General features: G+C 34.2%; 1 protein-coding gene across 1 annotated transcript in view; it reads right to left on the bottom strand.

Annotated features, from left to right (window-relative positions):
• LOC146528220 (octopamine receptor beta-2R) overlaps positions 1–19,834 on the bottom strand; it is a 113,533-nt gene that overhangs the window by 7,898 nt on the left and 85,801 nt on the right. The window contains exon 4 of the mRNA XM_085202597.1: positions 129–380. The gene's annotated coding sequence lies outside the window, so the exon portion shown is untranslated. The remainder of the gene's footprint in view (positions 1–128; positions 381–19,834) is intronic.

Below are 19,834 nucleotides of genomic sequence, written 5' to 3'. Positions count from 1 at the left end.
CGTTGCCTTAGTCAAATTATTGTTTAGTTGCTCAAAAAGATGAACGGACATTTTTATCAAACTGTCAGGACAGTCTGAAAACTAACATGAGTAATTAACGCAATTTGTACAAAAAAACACTCATTTACCTTTATCTTTCTCGCTTGTCTCTTTTTACACTAATTTCTTTGTAACAAACTACCTCGCTCCGTACTTTGTCGTCTCTAAGTAACATTTTTGTAGCCCCAATTATAAAACTTCAGTTAGATGTGGAAAAACAATTAATCACTTTCATTTTTTTCTTCTTAACCGTCTCGGATCTTATTTCAAGTATTTTTTTCACATACATCTTCAATTGTGTAACCTCATGATTTGTTCGTTCTTGTTTTGTATCACATTATCTGGAACAAGATAAAAAATAATTTTAATTTTAATTTAAAAAAACCGCCGTGGCGGAGCGCACGCGACGTGTTCCACGTTGTAGATGCAATTCCCACTCGGGGGAATGAATTATTTTCATTACTTCATTTTTGAAACACGCGATGTCTCAAAATTGGGTTTAACAAGTGTTTTAACATTAGGTTCCCTTTGTTTGTTTTCCCTTACTCTATATGGGATGCGGTGTTAAGCATTTTTTTATGTTGTAAAATTTTCTGATTTAATAGTAAATTGCCCATAGGGGCAAAGAAAAAGATAGAGTTCATATGCACTAATATTATTAACTAATCACTCTTCTATAGTTTCTACAATCCGTTGTAGCACGGGGACACAAGGGTGCGTCTGTAAACGGTTGTGGATTTGATTCGATTCTACGGAATACAGCTTAAAACTATAGATTCTACCTATATTATTTAAACCTTATTGATAAAGTGTATTAAGGCTAAATTTTGTTTAACTCTATTAAATTAAAAAGAAATATTTTGAGAAATTATAAAGAAATATTATCAAGCGGCGTAAATGAAAACAATATTGAAAAATTGCTCATTTATCTACTATCTGACGTTAGAGAAAATAATTAGTTTTCACGTCGGTACTTTATTATCTTTATTTTTATACAAGTATTATTATTTTTTGAAGCGAACAAATAAGACCAAGGTAGAGCAGTGGAACAGCGTCAGTCGTGACTAATAAGTGACGTAAGCGCGATAGTTATGGTTTCGATACTGACTCGACTCGCGATTTTTTAGGAAAGATTCAGCACGGCGTTGAGTTCCGTTTGGCATTATCATTGTCGCGTTTATACTAAGTCCCATTGCGCCACAATGTAGTCTATAATTTTGATATGAAAATACAATGTACACGGAACTCGTAGCTATAAAAATATCCAATAAATCTGCCACACGCAGTCGACGGCTAAGCGAAACGTTTTGCTTTAAAATTATTTATTTTTTACTCCTTAATGCCCTTTTATATGACTTTTATCAATATAATTCAAATTACAAAAAACTTAGACTCTTAAATTTTAGTCGGACTTAATTTAAATAGTAATCTAGGTATACAAAGTTTCTCAATTAGTGGATTGTTATAATCTGCTTCACACTGTATCCCGCACACGGCAGGGTAGGCAGAGGGAGCGTAGTGTTAAGACACTCAGTTTCCCACTTTCCAATTTTCTTTTTCACGAATTTTGAAGCAATTGCGTCCTGAGTGGTTAAACTCAACGCCGCGCTTTCCCTCGACCATAGAGCGAAGAAATGGAAATATAAATTTTAATAAATATTTCATTTCCTTGAGTGGAAATCGAACCCACCCAGTCGCGTTTACAGCCACACTCTGTGTCCCAGCGCCACGACTTGCTTCCTCTTAAGATATTAAATACTTTATTCCCCCAAATGAGAATCGAACCCACAACCCTCACGTTCACAATTCACACTCTTAATATAAAAATAATAGAAAGCTTTGTAAATGTCATTGTAGAAGATCAAAAGATCTCTAGAAAGTAAGTGATGGGTCAGGGTGAAGTAAAATTAAGTCGTTTGACCTTTTAAAATCTTGTAAAAGGGTTAATCCTTTAAGGGCTTGTCTGACGTGATCGATGTAGAGCTCGTGTGTATAGATTTTAAGATCTTTACACATTTTTGTATTAAATACATTTAATTTAACTGAAAACGCAACTGCTGTGGGTTCGATTCCCGCTCGGAGGAATGAAAAAAATACCAAGAATTAGAAACATAGTACGTTGGTACAAAATGATGCAGTGCGAACCGAACTCACAATCTGTTGCGTTTAAAGTCACAGGGTTGTGCGCCTTCGCCACGACGCGACGGCCTCAAGCACATTATTATTTATTTCGCCTTAAATACAATCATTAGTCGTATCAAGTTCGAGCAGCATATCAAGAGAAAGACGTATTCTTAATAGCTCGTGAACCAATCCTGAATAATGGGATAAACAAAAGTAGAAAAAACTTCGAAGGACAAACAAACAAAGCTATTATTTATTTTTCGTAAGAATAAAAAGTTTTATTGCCATCTATCCTATAGGGCTTAGTAAATCGGGTGGAACATTTTGTTCCGATACGTTACGTTCAAGTTCAGTTCATGTCAGAAATATATCCGAAGTTTTAGTATTATGTTACATCAAATTAAAATTTTGTGTGTATATAGCGTGTTATTACGAAATGCGGTTATAAGTTTAATTTATTAAATACACAAGTGACCCACTAGTAGGTCCGAACACTTCAACTTTATATTCAAGTTTTATCCTATTGGGAACCTAATATTAATAACACTAAATTATTTGTGATTCCCCGTTCTAAATTTCAATTGAACTAAAAATACAAAAATATATATTGAATTAAAATTAACATATGAAAATTATTATGTTAAATCCTTTTATAATGTGATAATCCACAGATTAAAATTTGTTCATTTAGTAATATCGTCGTAAGACGGCCGACCCTTCGTGTTTGTTTAGGCTCTAAACATATTTTTACGTTCAAAAAATGAACAGTTTATTTTGTTTTTTACTCAAAATTAAAAAAAAATGGAAATTTTAATATTTACTATATAAATATGTGTGTAATTCTATATTTTTCTATCATTTCGTTTTGAGATTTTATCTTGTAGTTATTACCGTACGTACACTGGCTGTAGGTACCGTACGTGTAAGAGGCTTAAATTTACGTTTACATAGCAATCAAATTTTCCTGAGGCCGTCATGGCGCAGTGGCTATGGCCAGCGTTCATGGGTACAAATCAGAACTTCAACCTTTAAGAACTAATTATTATCATTTCTTTGCTCTGTTTTTAAAAAGTGTCCCAATACGTAGTATTTCGAATTCGTTTTAAAAGTGGAAAACGGAGTATCTTCACACTAAGACACATTTGTCTATTCTGCTATGTCCCGCACAAGGAGCAAGATGAAAAAAAACACTATTCGTCAATCGTTTTCATCGAAAACCATTTTGTCCCAAGTTTGACTCAAACCTATAACCATCGCATTTACACTGAGTTTCTCATTTCCCTACAATAGTCTCATGTTCCATCATTTCACATTTATTACAAGTAATTGCATTTTCCAGAATTAAATAATCATAAAGTGCAAGCGCTAAACGCGCTGTCAACATCAGCGTCTAATCCCCCCCTGGCCTAGATAGTTGGGGGAAAGTCTGTTTGTTTGTAATTCTGTAGTCAGATTATGTTATGTCAGCTCGTTTTAAACTTAATATAACTAGAATTTTATATAAGTTAATATAATAATAATAGTATATTCTTTTAAAGTTTTTCCTTCCCTTTTAGTTAAGTGGCTGCATATCGAATCGCAATCATCTCGTTACATAATATAAAAATGTTCAACTGCACTACTATACAATCAGAATTATCTTTACTTTTCAGCATATATTACAGCTTTCAGTTGGAACATACTGTCCAGGTATTCTGTTCTCCACTTTTCTAACCAATTCGAGACATGAAGTGTGGAGTGTAGTAATTTTCATTTCTTCGCTGAAAATAACTACACTCCACACTTCATGTGAGTGGCGAAATTCAATGCCGCACTTTGCATCGGCATGCAATATGCATTCCCTTTAAAATTTGGCGGCAAATAGAGAACGGGGTGTCTTAACACTAAGTTTCTTCTGCTAAAAATGTAGAGTGCCTTAACTTAACGCCACGTTTACTCTTAATAAACTCTTAATAATAAATTAAACATTATACCTACCCAAATATTACATTTACTGTCAAACGGCGACCCATTGCGTAATGATGGAATTAATAAAACAAATAAACAAAGTCCCTTCTCTTCTATAATATCTTTGTAACGGAAGTGTCGTAATATGCAATTTCCTCCTGAATTTCGACCTACAAACGGTTTTAGGAAGTACAAATATAAATAGATTGCAGCGAGTTGCTGTAATGACGGTTGTTGAATACAAATCATTGTTTTAATGAAACAAGTTACTTTATATGAATTTGCACGTAATTTAGTTGTTTTTTTTTTACGATTTAATTATTGTTTTCAGCGTCACATTTTTTCCGATATACACTCAAATTTGAGACATCAGGCGTTGATTGGTGGTGCTCAACGCCGCACTTTAAGGGTAAAGTGCGGCGTAGTTTATTTTCATTTCCCCTCTCTAGTCCCTACTAGCCTACTAGTCCCTACTAGAGAGGGGAAATGAAAATAAACTTGTAAGTGAAGATTGTACTAAATTTTGTATTTTTAATTGTTTTTTTTTTGTATATCTTCACAAAAATGCTTGATTGGGAACCACCTGCACCTGCGCGCTGCACCACTCAACACGCAATGCCCCAAGAATTGACCGGAAAGCGGGGAACGGAGTGTCTTACCACTATGTTTGCCAACTTTGCTGTGTGCGGGATACAGTGTGAAGCTCATTTACTTATAATATATAAACATATTATGTTTTCGAGGCATTTAGTGTCTTAGTGAGGCACACTAAAACACTAAATGCCTCGAAACACCAATGTCTCAAAAATTGGGAATCTTTTTCTACTCTGTTATACGTGATAAAAAAGTGAAGTTACTCTTTTAAAGTAAATATCAATATAAAAATTTAACAAAATTACAAGTTTTACATTTTATAAAATGTTTTTGCAAATTTCAACGTTTCAGATTTCACGACTCTCGTAAAATATGCATTCGAGTTATGAATATGTTGTCAACTAGAAAAAATATTTTTTGTTAGCTTCATAATGTATCCTGCATATAGCAGCAAAGACGGAGGAAACCTAGTGTTAAGACACTCCGTTCACCATGGACCATCCGATTTTGGAGAATATTGCGTGTCGCGAGAGAGACTATTTAGTAAGTATCAACCGCAATCTGGATCAGAACACACGACTATCGTCTTACACTTACAAACCGCAAGCCAAATGGCATACAAAATGAAGTAAGCGCGAATATAAATGAATATGTAATTAAATGAGCTTACGAGTTACGTACAAATGTATTCATCATTTTGAAACATTTACATAATAGAAGTATGTGTTAGCGTAACAGATGTTTTGATAGAAAAATGTATGAAAACAATATTTTTTGTATACCCCTAGTATAGTAATTTTAGGGATGTTACTATTAGTATAGTAACAGTAGGACAACGTCTGTGTCAAAATCGACTGTGGTGAGTTTGATTCCCACTCGGGGAATTCGGTGGAAAGTGGAAAACGGAATTGTCCTAATGGGGAACGCAGTGCCTCAAATATCATCCTGGGATCCATTCATAAAAACTTTACTTATAACTTTAATTATGTCATTACATTTTTTAATAAGTTCCTCAAGAAATAAGAAAAAAATTATGTGTGTCATCATCACATATAATATCCACGCTTATATTTCTATTGTATTAGCGAGAATAACTCATAAACTGTCCCTCGCATAGAATAATAATGGAGCGAATTCCATTTTCAGGACTAAAATGGGTCGGCATTTATTAAGTTGCATAGTTTACTTCATTCCTGCTTTTGCTTGAAGGCTATTGGTTATTATTATTGTAATATTAATTGTGATATTATTTTATAGGTTATCATGGCACAGTGCATTTTTAAACGGTTTTATTTAACTCACCCCGTTTGTTTGTTTGGGTCAAATTTAGTAATTGAAATTTAACTCTCTTCCCGTTAACCGATTGGTCTGAAATTTGGTATACGCCTTTGATTCTAGTGACAATACAATTATCCATATTCAATATTATTGTGAATCCAAGATGGCCGCCGCTACAAGATGGCGGACATCTTAGTTTTTTTCAATCCCATCAATATGGGTATCAAATGAAAGGGCTTGTCAAGTAGAATTCAGTGCACTATACAAAATCAAAATCAAAGATGGCCACTGCTACAAAATGGCGGATAATGTAATTTTTAATCCCATCAATATGGGTATCAAAACAAAGGGCTTGGTAAGTATAATACAGTATACTATACAAAATAACAAAATATGAATCTCCCTCCCAAGTTAAGATCTAGTATCTTGTGGAGGACTGTGTGGCGTTAGGGTGGCTAAAAATGATACGTCGCTAGGGGTACATCACCCAAGTTAAGGTAAAAGGTAAAAGCGCGCCGAGAACTGTATGGCATTAGGGTGGATAAAAATGATATGTCGTTAGCGTTTTCCCCTCAAGATTCAGGCACATCTTGTTGTACATAGCCTTGCCCCTCTATTGGATCTTTGGGGGCGTCAACCGTAAAAATGTGCAGTACTCGTGGGGACAAAATGGTAACAACAAATTCTACAAAAAAATAAAAATACAAAAAAAGCAGAAACAAAAATAAAAAAGTAAAAAAAAAATATTTTAAGTTAAACGGCTTTATATTGCAGATAAATGTACTAAAAGCTAAAAAATAATTTCATGGAAACAGTCATGGGTACCAATATACGAATTTTAAACATATGCATTGATTAAACTAAAATAAAATCGTGGGGCACGAATCCCCCATTCATGGACGACACTTGATGCTTACCACTAGGTGGGTGAAATCACATTCCATGTCTTTCGATTGTAGATATTGGACGCGCCCCACGATTTTATTTTAGTTTAATCAATGCATATGTTTAAAATTCGTATATTGGTACCCATGACTGTATCCATGAAATTATTTTTTAGCTTTATAAATCGTTGGCGGTAGTTTGATATAATAATTATGTCAACTGACAGACGAATGCCACCTCAGTCTACCACCGCGTGTGACCATGGACTACTGCAAAGTGTAGTAAGCGTCGAGTTTCCAAAAATATATAATACTAAACATGCGCGATTAATCCAGTTAAATAGTTTCATTTAAAATGGAGAACAATATCTTAACACATCCAACTGATTTTTTTTAATATTATTTTTTATGACATATAGTATAAATAAACAAGTTTTTTTAGCATGTCGCTTTATCCCTTGTTAGTTAGTGATAACAATCAGTCAATCAACATTTATTTTAAACGTATCAGACATAACTTAGCGTTAAAGTGGCTATTCTTATTTGTATTGGATACAATGCTTACTTGCCCAAAAAGTAAAGAAGTAAGCGAAGAAACGTCTTTTTAAAGTACAAATATTTTGCCAGGGTTGAACCAACAACCATTGCATCGTGAACTGATGTTCCTCATATAACATTTCGTAAATGCTTTTACTTAATAACTAACATAAAACGAGCAGGATCTCGACACGGATATGAATGCAATCTAGAGACGGAAAGAGGAAATCAGTGGCAATCTATTCTTGAGATTTATCTATCTTATATTATCTTTGAAGAAGATGGAAACGTCTTAGTGGCTTAGTTGAAACTTATTTAGCTACACTAATGGTCGTTGGTTCTATATCATTTTGGAGTTATTTTTATATAAAAAAAGTACATAACATTAATTAAAAGTATTTTGTTAGCTTCGTCCTTTATATCCTAAAGCAGGATAGGCAAACGGAAACCTAGTATCGAAATAATCCGTTACCCACATTCCGCCACAATTTGATGTACTTTTTAAAAATTGTTGTTTGATGAGTGACGTAGCTTAACGCCGCGTCGTGTCTTGCCGCGTTAGAGCAAAACAAATCATTGCGATGAGAAGGAATCAGGCAAAAGCTGTGTTGCTGTGCTTCTGTGAGTATGCCATAAACTGATAAACCTATTTTAAAGTTTTACAATAACTTTTACATTTGCAACTTTTTAAGTAATTCCTTAATTCTGAGGAAACGATCTGTCTTTTTCATTTGTTAGAAATTTAACCATTCTTTTCCTTTATACTGATAATATATATTTTTTTTTTATTTTTTTTTACATATAAATCCAAAAGCCAATCTTTTCAAAGGAAATGCGAAATCCATGATTAGAAAGACCTCCCTTACTCAAAAGGGAAAAGGTAAGCATAATTGTTATATTGCAATTTCATATAATTTATTTACATTCAAAAGGAGGCCATCGTGATGCCACTGCACAGGCGTGGTATTATAAACGCGACGGTTGTACATTCGATTCCCCCTCGGAGTAAATAAATATTTAATATTTTAATTTCCCTGCTCTGGTACAGATTCAAAGCGCTGCGTGAATTTTGCCACTGAACAAAATGCAATGCCTCTACAATTCAGTTCAATTTAAATACATTAATTTTTGTTTAAGAAATTTGACCCTATATTGGGTAAAAAATATTTTTTTCTACATAAAACAATTTTTATAAGGATCCTTAATCATGTAGGTACAATGACACTTATCTATCATAAATGTGTATATTCAGGGTTTACTTTGATCACGTGTAATTGTAAGCAAAGTGAGCCAAGTGTATTGTAACCTTAATTTAAATTTACATAGTATTATATATAATAGATCAAATAAGACATAAGTAAATGAAAAAAAATAAAAATTGAGGCTGACTAAGACGTAATAGCGGTGGTTGTGATTTTGATTCCAATTCAATTTCATCTGCTCGTTTTGGCGAAACGAAGCGCAGCTTGAGATTCGCTACTTAACTTGCAGTGTCTCGATTTGGGCAGAAAGCTGATAACGCAGTGAATTCACCTACGATAATCGAACACATCTTTTAGTCAGAGATTTCCAACTGCACCACATTGGTGATGAAGTATAGAAATAAACATATTCATGTTGTTTAAGCGTAGACATGAAAATCATGAGTAAGCATAATTTGCCTAATAACATAGAGAAGCCTAAAAAGTATTACAAATTTTTGACAATAAATTTTGAATGTATAAACATTCAAATCTCTTTGAATTGGGAGCAAAATGTAAAATGTAAAGAGCTTAAGATTTTCTTTCTTTGCAATAGAATGTGATATGTGTCTACTTCTGTGTATATTTAAAAAAATGTCGAGTGTGTCACAAACGTATGTACGACATTTGTAATTCTTTTTGTATATGATTTTTTTGGTATTCTGCAGTAGTAGGGTAGCCAGAAGGAACTAGTGTTAAGGCATTCTGTTTTTCACCTTGTCTGTTGAGTGATGAAAAATAATTTATTCGCCCGAATTAGGAAATTAACTCACTACCGCCGCGTTTACAATCAGACGATGAACCGTCTTAATTTTGAGATCTAACATTATATTTAAAATAGTAATCATAAAGGTCTGACAAAATCACAGATATCTAAAAATGAAAGCTAAAATAAAAGCGATGTCATTTTTCTTCCCATTCAATCGCACATTCATCACATTACTTTGAAGTTAAAATGACTTTTCCTTTTTGTCACGATACTTGAGCTTAAATTTAATTTTCGACGGTTAAACGACGCGACGTTCTGAAAGGCTTTTAGTGTTAATAGGTCTTTGGGCCCTTTGCAAGTTGGAATCTAGATATTTCTAATTATTCATAGTAGTGGGACAACGTAAAAGCGACGGTCATAGCTTCTAAATAGTATTTTGCCATTTCCCAGCTCTGGTAAACAAAGTGTGGCCTTGAGTTCTGCCACTTAACACATAAGGTCTCAAAAATTTAGCTAAAGGTAGGGAATGGAGTATCTTAACATTAATATCACTCTGCTTACCCTGCTGGAAAAAAGGAGCTGCTAAAAGCACCACCAGGGCGGTGGTGCATCGTCTTGGTTGTAGGTTCTCTTTTCTTACCCTGTCATACTGCAAAAAGCGTGAAGCTGATATAAAAATCAAGTGTTTTATTATATAGTGGCTAACAAGAATATTAAAAAACATTTAATGTAAATATTATAGTAAGTATAAAAGGCCACTCTCCTAAATGTGCCTTAAATTTTCAAAGTTTATACTACAATAGAGTAGTTTTGGTACTTACTGCGAGTACTCCTCTATTGGAGACATTAAGTATATACTTAGTTTAGTTCCGCAGTATGCAATTTAACAGAATAGCTCAGTGCTAAAATAAATAAAACGAAAGTTCTGTCGTCGTTAAAGAAATTCTCTGTTAATATCATGCCTCTATGAAAGAAAGTTGGAAAAGCTATTTCAAGGAGCTGATAAACACTCAGTATTCTTACAGTTTTGCACCCTAAATACCTTACCTCCCAACTAGTTTTTGTGAGTAAACGCGCAAAAGTAAGTCTTTTCCGCACTGTTATCAACTTTTTTCCATAAAAACAACAGTATTTCTAATTTTTTGAGCTTAACATGTTGGAATATTTACGAAAGATAAATATATCAATTTGCTGGGCGTTCTGCAGCGCAGCGAGTAATATCGCGCGGTCGAGTGACCTTTGCAAATGATTAATAGAGGCATCCGTCACGTGATGGCAAAACCGCACAAAAATGTGGGCCTATTGCTTTGTTTTCATTAGGTTGGTTTTTGTGTTTACTTCATGTAGTCGTAGATGCTTATGTCATTTTGTTGATAATTATGGTAATTATTATTTTTTTAATTCACGTTTTATTCTTGAGTGGGCACAGATAACCTGTTAAACCCCCACTTTCTAGACAAGGTGGAACGTTTAAAAAATTTGTCGAAAAATGGATATCGGAGTGTCTTAACACTACGTTCCCTCTACCACCTATGTTATTTGCGGAATACAGCATACAAAATGCTTAAAGATTATAAAAGATAATAATTCATCTCACTGTAAAGCGTAATATGCCCTTCATTTAATTCAGGGCGGCCTAATTCAGCTTTGGAATAAAAAAAGATTTTTTTTCCTCTAATGAAAACTCTTTTTGAGAATTTAGAAAAAGGAATGGCGGGTTTGATCAATGTAAGGGAAGTATAATTGGACGGGCACAGAGTAATGAGCTATGAGATGTAGATGAGATTTTTGTTACTTATAAGAATAAGTTGTGTTCAAGTCCAAAATATATTAAAAGAACTAATATTTTATATGAAATAAAGCAAAAGAAATCATTATTTTTACTACTTTAATATTTCATTATTTTCAGGAGACATTTCAACTGAACTTTACTTAATAATATTAATTTTTACTTAATAATAGTTATTAAGAACCTATGTTTATATCATTCTTTCTTTCAGCTTCACACTGTATCCCGCATGTTGCAGGGTAGGTAGAGGCCTAGTGTTAAGACACTCCGCTTCCGACTCTCTGCTTAATTCTATCTCGCATTTATCTCGCATTATTAATAAATAATTATCCCCCTATACATACGGTGTAACAGTGTCACTCAGATAGATGAATACCGCACTGCGCTATTCATGCATACATAATTCCAGTATTGTAACCATCACAGAACGTTTATTTTTATAAGAACAACATGTTAGCACCGTACCTATGAAAATAGAAACTATCTACCCATGTTCAATGGTCGTGAGTTTAAATCTTGCTTGGGGTAAATTATTTATAAAATTCTTGAAAACCGCACTGAGTTTCGTTGTATATTTTAAAAGCGCGTAAAGCGATGGGTGGTGACTGTTTTATATTATGTTATTAAATATATTAAAAGACTAGCGGACCCGGACGCGGCTACGCCTGCTTGAAATATAAGAATATAATTTCTATAGAAATATAATTTCAATCTAGATGAAATGCTAAAAGTGACTATTATATTTAAGGATGAATATCAAAATGACGCGGTAACGAACGCGGTCGCGTAGCGACGACGGTTGTTATTAACATGGCAGACTAAATTGCATGTCAAATTAGAAAGTATTTTAATTTATTAGTATATATGTGTAATGTAATATTATATAGCCTATAGCACTTCTGAAGAATGCAGCTTTCATACAAAACAAAAACAAAGTAAATCGATCCAGTAGATCCAGAGATCTTAGCGTTCAAACAAACAAACAAACAAACTCTTCCGCTTTATTATATTAGTATAGATAACAGCCGAAAATATTGGATTGCGATTAAATGGAAAAAATTCAATGTACCTACATTTTTTTTTATTAACTACACGCTGATTAATTAGATTCAAGTCCTGGACGGAAATAAAAGATAGAAAACAAAGACCACTATTCTCTTTTATATATTCTCTTTTTTAATACTAACAACATTAAAACAAAGCGTGGCGTTCAGTTCCGCAGTTCGAAAAAATTGAGGAACTGGGAACTGCTATGCGAAGAAGAGCTTGATTCTAGTCTTTCGTCGCACAGCGGCATAAGCATACCTACGACTGACTGAAGTTATGGTTCCATTTCCACTCGGGAGATGAAATTTTTATTATTTTAATTTCCTCGCTCTGATGCCGAGACAAAGCATGGCGTTGAATTCCACTCAACACGTAATGATTATAGGTAATTTTAATCGTTCAATTTAAAAAATATATTTTTTACAAATTATAATATCAGGGAGAAAAATCTTACTCTGTACAAAAATACAACACAGTGTAAGCTAATGACATTATATTGAAATATAAATTACCTATTCAATTTTATTTATATTAAAATGTTCCTTTTAATTAAGGTTTTTTTGGTAATTACAAATATTACAAAATATTCAGCAAAATATAAAATACTAGTGGTCGCCCGCAACTTTACTTCCGTGGACTATACATCGTTAGATCTCGTTTATTTGACCCAGAATTGAAGCTAGAGAGAATATCTCTACCAGGAATCGAGGGATTATGTGCTAAGTGACGGTAAATGAAATTGATTCATTCCCGAGAGTGGGAATCAAACTCACAACTGTCACGTTTAAAGACGAAAAGAAAATAGATTTCTAAAACTTAAATCAAAATATCTTTTAAAAGCAGTTTTAGTACAGCCATTCTACTCTATGTAATAAATGACAATTTGCAGAATGCTTCACGGAGCGCGCGCAAGAATTGACTTTTTAAACGTTTTTTTTTTTACCTTCAAATTGTGTCCGTATTCAGAGAATAAAAGTTAATGAGGTGCACCATTCTAAAAGTACCTTACCTAGTAGTAATGTATACCTATTGTTATCTGGATTTTGTCTTTTTTTAAAGATTATTTGCATTTCAAATGTGGTTTCTTTTGTATTTTCATAATATATTTTTGATTTCTCCGCTACGGTAGCCGTGTCTCGATTATTAAAACAATAGGAAACGGAGTGTTTTAACACTAGGTTTCCACTGCTTACCCTGTTAAGCGGTTAAAATCGTAGAGCAGTTTTTTTTTAAATTATTATACAACGTGGTATATAAAATAGTAAGACAAACTGCAGCGTTGAGTGCCGCCATTAGATACTCAAGGTCTCAAGATGCTATAAATAATATTACGATTTCTCAAATTCACTTAAGAAGACAAATAATTTAAAAAAAAAACTATAAACCAAGATACAGAGAATCTGATGTCAAGACTACGAGTGTACTTCGTTCTTCGCTGTCGCCCGAAATTGAGACGTGTTGAGTAGCGGAAATCATCATTGCATTTTATATTACCAAAATGGGGTAAATAAAAAAAAATTAACCCCCACGTGGCGATCGAAGCCACGACCATCGCGTTTACATTTACACAGTATACTGCCACGTTGATACAAGACCTTATTCTATCCTACTTAATATTTTAAATGTGAAAGTTTATGAAAATGGATGGTTGTTCTACTCTCACGCAAAAATTACTCAACAGATTTAGATGAAACTTTACAGTAAGGCTACAATTTATGTAAAGATATTGTAGGATTTGACCATAATATAGAAATAAGCGAAGGCGTGCAAACCCGCGCGTAGGTCACTAGTAGTACGTAAATTCATAGTATTAAGCTTTAAATTCGCAGCTTAAATTTCGAAGCTTATTTTCAGTAGCAATTGTTCTTTTTTATTGCAGCGATACAGTAGTTACAGTAAGTTATATGAACGAAATTACTTTTTCCGCTATTTTGGGCTGGAAATGAATGGGCGTAGCACTTTATTATTGCAACGGTTACGGGTTCGAATTCTACTAGGAAATAATGTTTAGGTAATTTGTACTAGTAACTAGTATATTAATAAAATCGATTCCTACTCAAGAGAACTAATTATTCTAATTTCACTTTCTGGTAAGAAGACAAATCGCGCAGTTGACTTCCGTCACTCTATACACCTACGCAGTACGCAATGTCTCGATCACTGGAAGGAAAATGAGAAGCGTAGTGTTTTTACTCTCTTTTGCCTACACTGCTATATGCGGGATAAAGAGTGAAAACAACCCACCACCGTCGCCTTTATAGGCAGAACGATGATCGTCGTTCACAAAGCCTCGACGACCCGAATAATTTTAATAGGATCAAATCATTATCTGCCATTAGACATATTACCCGAATATAATTGCACTATTAGTATTATATTATTACATCTAGTTTAGATTAAACTACTGTTAAACAACACTTGCAACACTATATGGAATATTTCTGTTTATTATCGTATACTAATTTTAGTATATTAAAAGTGTATGTTATTATCAATTTAATTATACATAATAGTAATGAAATTAACTGTATCCCGCACACCGCAGGGTAGGCAGAGGGAACCTAGAGTTAAGACACTCCGTTCCCCATTTTCTGCTGAATTCTGAAGGCGTTGCGTGTGGAGTGGTAGAACTCAACGCCGCGCTTTGCTTCAACACCAGAACGAAGAAATGCAAATATAAACGTAAATAAATATTTCACTTCCTCGAGAGGGATCGAACCCACAACCGTAGCGTTACAGTCACACCGTTGTGCCGCTGCGCCACGGCGGCCTCTAATATAATAAATAAACTTGTACATATAAATATTTGAGGGTAGTAACAAATTTCCCGGGGTTTACTATTATTTGCTTAATGGATATATGTTCCCCACAAATCGTAATATCGGTCCCCTCATTATGGAATGCCATAAAAGGACCGGAGGCCGCTGACATACGAAAATAACATTTTATTATATTCGTTCGTTCTGCAAAAGAATTGTATCGAATGTACATATTAAAGCTATACTTGTAAGTTTTTGTAGACGTATTTTTGGCATGTACAATGTACATAAAGAGAATCAAAATATTAAATATTTAAAATATTTCTACTCGAGTGGAAATCGAACCCACAACCTGTAGCGCTTACAGTCACGCCCTTGTGCCCGTGCACAATGACCTTTTTTAATAAAACATTATTTCATATATTGTAATAAAATAGAAACTGAATACCGTACTTCGAATTAATACTTAAACTAATTTCATATCCACTGTGCCATATATAATTTAATACTATAATTAAGCGGCATGCATGGGAATGCATCAAAGGTGAAATGTTCATAGACTTGAATTAGAAAATTAATCGATAGTGGTACCGTTTTACGACGAGTTAACAGTTGGTTGAAATCTATACATGTAAATAAAATGGATGTGTCTGTGCTTTCCGAGGGCATATAGATACTTACACAATAATAAAACAAACATTTCTTTTGTCTGTCTCTCTTTTTGTTTGTTAGGGCTAATCTCCGGAACAACTGAACGGATTTTTTTTACGCAAAATTTCTACTCTACCCCGCTATATGAAAAAAAGAAATCATATCTGACATTACTTATTAGGGCAACTGTAGGAAAGGCAGACTAGACAGTGTTTGTGTTGTGGGTTCGGTCCACACTAGAGGGAAGTACTATATAACTAACTAACTAACTAAGCAAAAAACTAACTTTAACAAAAGTTAAAGCGCAGCGTTGAGTTCCGCCACTAATCACACAATTTTTTTGAAATTATGCTGGAAATTAGGGAACTGAGTGTCTTAACACTAGGTTCCCTCTACCTACCCTGCCATATGCAGGATACGGCGGCGTGAAAGTAAAAAACTTGTAGCAGATGCATAAATACAAATTAATCAAAAATGGAATGTACGTTGGTTTGAATTAGAACTTTAATTAATAATAGTTCCGTTTTACGACTAGTTAACAGTTAGTCAAACGATATCAGTTTATGAGCCCTATTCCGTGTGAATGATAATGGATTTATATTACACTTATATTAAAATTATATATTTTTTGGTTATAAACTTCTTCTTTTTACGTATTTCTTTATAATATTATAATTTGCTTTAATATTTTAAAGTTTTTATTAGCCAGACGAACTTGGTGATAAACCACTAAGTTCCTACATGCAATATTTTCTGTAGGCTACCGTGGCGAGGTGGCGCAACTCGTGATGGCTGTGGGTTCGGTTACCACTTGGGAAAATGAATTATTTCCATTTTCATTCTCCCGAGTGGTAATCAAATGCCATTTTTCTTTCTTTGGTCTCGTATCTAAACAAAGCACTTGGCGCTGACTTCCGTTACTCCGTTATGAAACGACTTAACGAAATGTATTAAAAATTGGGTGATCCATGGATACGAAGTGTCTCATCACTAGGTTCCCTCTGCTTACGATACAATAAGAAGGTAAAAAAACATGTATTTATTAAGAATCGGTGTAATAGACGAACTGTTTTATTGAGACTGATTTTATGGGTCGATGAAAAATTACGACCCGATCTTAATTTAAGACAAAGTTGTATAATAGAGACACGTTCGTTGGTTATTTATCTGATCTATTTATATCTATGCTTTAAGGGTCAAAGTATGATATAAACATACAGAGACATTCTGTTTCTATTAAGACACGAGATTAAAATAGGAAACAAAGGAAAACAAAATGTCAATCATTATTTTGTATGCACCATTATTACATTTTTGCATATGTCTTGTGTCGGTGAGAAAGTGCAGGTGATTTAAATCGATGAAGCTACTTAATGGGACCTCGCCAAGGCCTGTGATGACGTCAAATGCATTCTAGGTATAATTTGGCTTATAAGTGCAGTGTTACCTGACTTTAAGCTATGGATCCTCACTTCGATTCTTATTTAATATTATTAATAGCTACACACTGTAGTCCACAAAAAGCGAGGTACGCAGTGGAAACTTAGAATTAGGACACTCCCCACATTCAGCTAAATTCTTGAGACATTTCGTGTTGAGAGGCAGGGCTCAATGCTTTGCGTAGTTACCACAGCGAGGAATAGAAAATATTAAATAAATCATATCCCCTGGCGAGATTCGAACCCACAGTCGTCGCGTTTACACGCTTGCGCTACGACGCTATCTAGACCTATTATTAATAAAAATATATATAAGAAGTTAAGTATTCATTCGGATTAACAGTAAAACAAACATAAACTGTCGATCGTAAACTTTACTTTTCTTGGAATGAGAAAAGTAAATGTTGGACATCATCCAAGTGTGTCGACCCTTTGCTTATAGTAATTATATATAATTTGATTATTTACCTCTAAATTTATATAAAGATATATTTTTGTATAGAATATGAAGAACTCGACTATTTTAGGTTAGATAAAGATACATATTTAAAAAAAAATAGTAGAAGTCACCAGGCCAGACGAGGCGCAGGAGCACAAATATGGCGACGGTAGAGGCGACAGGTCTTGGGTTTGATCCTCATTCGATGTGATTAAATATATAATATGTCTTCGCTATGTTAACAAGGCGGAGTGCAGCGTTGTGTTCTGCCCCTCAAATGCCCTGCATCTGCCTGGTATGTGCGAGTTACAGCGTAAAGTTAAAAACATCATAACAATCAGATTTACCAAATAACTAATCTTACATCGTCCACTTTACATTGAACCAGAGATTGAGTCAGACAAGTAAGAACACATGTAAAAACATTATTCAATAACCCTTTCTTTATTACGTCTTTGAGTATTCTCCTCAAGTTACTAATATGTGTTACCTTGCTATAGGTTCAATAAATCGAGACAATATATTATGAGGTGTTGAGTGGCGGAATTCAACGCCACGCTTTGTCATAAAATAGTTCTTATGATAAATACGATTCCATTAAGGATTGTATCATTTATATATTCATTATTATTTTATCTGTTTATATAAACGGAGTTAAAAAAACAACTTTAGAGAACTAAAATTATATTCAATATTTTCCCAGTATTATAAAAAGTACACAAAATGTAATATTAGCTGTTCTAGCGTGCAGAATTCCGCAACGCGTCACGATAGCAATTGGACGTCGGTTACACCGAACTATTTGAATAAGTATTTTTTATGCCATAAAAAAGAAAAAAAACATGTCTTTTCCATCCATCAGCCTTTCAACGTCCACTGCTGGACATAGGCCTCCCCTAATTCTCGCCACTCCGTCCGGTCCTGCGCCCTTTGAATCCAGCGGATTCCCGCTGTCTTTTTAAGGTCGTCGGTCCACCTGGTTGGAGGGCGGCCTGTGCTCCTTTTGCCGAGACGGGGTCGCCATTTGAGGACCCTATGGACCATGTCTTTATTATATGAAAATATATGTATTAGGGACCCAAAATTAAATACTGTTATGTACAAGGTTTTATATATTTTTTTAGTTTCATGCTGGGTCTAGCACATAGCAGTGTGGGCGTTGTAATGTAGGTTCCCAGGTATTCTCTGGGAACCTAGTTCCCACCGAATTCTTGAGACATTTTGGGTTAAGTGGCAGAACTCAACGCCGCACTTTGCCTCGACACCAGAGCGAAGAAATGGAAATATAAATATATAAATTTAAATAAATATTTCATCTCCTCGAGTGGGGAGTCCCCACAACCAGTCGATGTTACAGTCGCACTTTGTGCCCCTGCGCCAGGACTGGACTCTATCGTGGCATAGTCTTTCTCCACTCGGAGTAATAAGTTATTATCATTTTTCTCGCCTTGCCAAGTGCATAGCCATAAAGTACACGTTAAATTCCGCCACTCTACACAAAATGTCTCAAAAATCGGGCGTTACGTGGGGAACAAAGTAACTTAATACTACTTTCCTTCTGCCTACTATTTTAAATAGATTAGTCTAGCATATAGACTAATGCAAAAAAATACAATATTTTAAAATATTTCTTATACGTTCTAAGGGACATCCATAGTTGGCATTAATATGACATTAGCAACAAAATATCAACTCCTGTAACAGAAGGTTTTGATCCCATTCGTTTTAATTCACTTCGGCAATAACGATTCTGAATCACGCATTGTTTTTATATAGCAATGTATATATACAATTATATAATATACATACATTTAAATACGAAAAAGATTTTGTTTTTGAGAATCGATAATTAGAGTGGATAATGTTTTGACTGCTTAATTAACCTCATAATAGATTTAGGGGCAAGGCCAGTCGTGGCATAACCTTGTGTCTGTGAACGCGGGTTCGATTTCCACTCTAGAAAATAAAATATTTTAATGTGTCCTCTCTGGTGTCGGAGCAAAGCGGCTGCGTTCAGTTCCGCCACTCAACATGTAAAATTCCTCCAGAATTCAGTGGTGTTAAGACACTCTGTTCCCTCTACCCTTCTATAAGCGGGATACAACGTGAAATGAAAAAAAAAAAAGATTTTTAAAGTAATTCTAACAACCTATAACATGCCAAATTTGAAGTCTCTAAGCCGAGTAGTTTCGTTCCTGTGATTGTTAATTTATTTTTGATTTAAAATTCCATCAATTTTATACGTTGACGCTTTTTGTTTGTACTAAAAACGTACAATAGTAAATAAATATATTCACAATGTATAGAACTGACCTCAAAATGGTCTATCCTGTGTTTTGAATAAAAAATTAAATAAT

The sequence above is a fragment of the Heliconius melpomene genome, chromosome 19 (genome assembly GCF_056956725.1).
Source record: "Heliconius melpomene rosina isolate 202511_hmr_F chromosome 19, ASM5695672v1, whole genome shotgun sequence".
In the NCBI taxonomy this organism is placed as follows: Eukaryota; Metazoa; Arthropoda; class Insecta; order Lepidoptera; family Nymphalidae; genus Heliconius; species Heliconius melpomene.
Note: the sequence above shows the minus strand (reverse complement) of the source record. Positions and strands in the feature narration are given on the sequence as shown.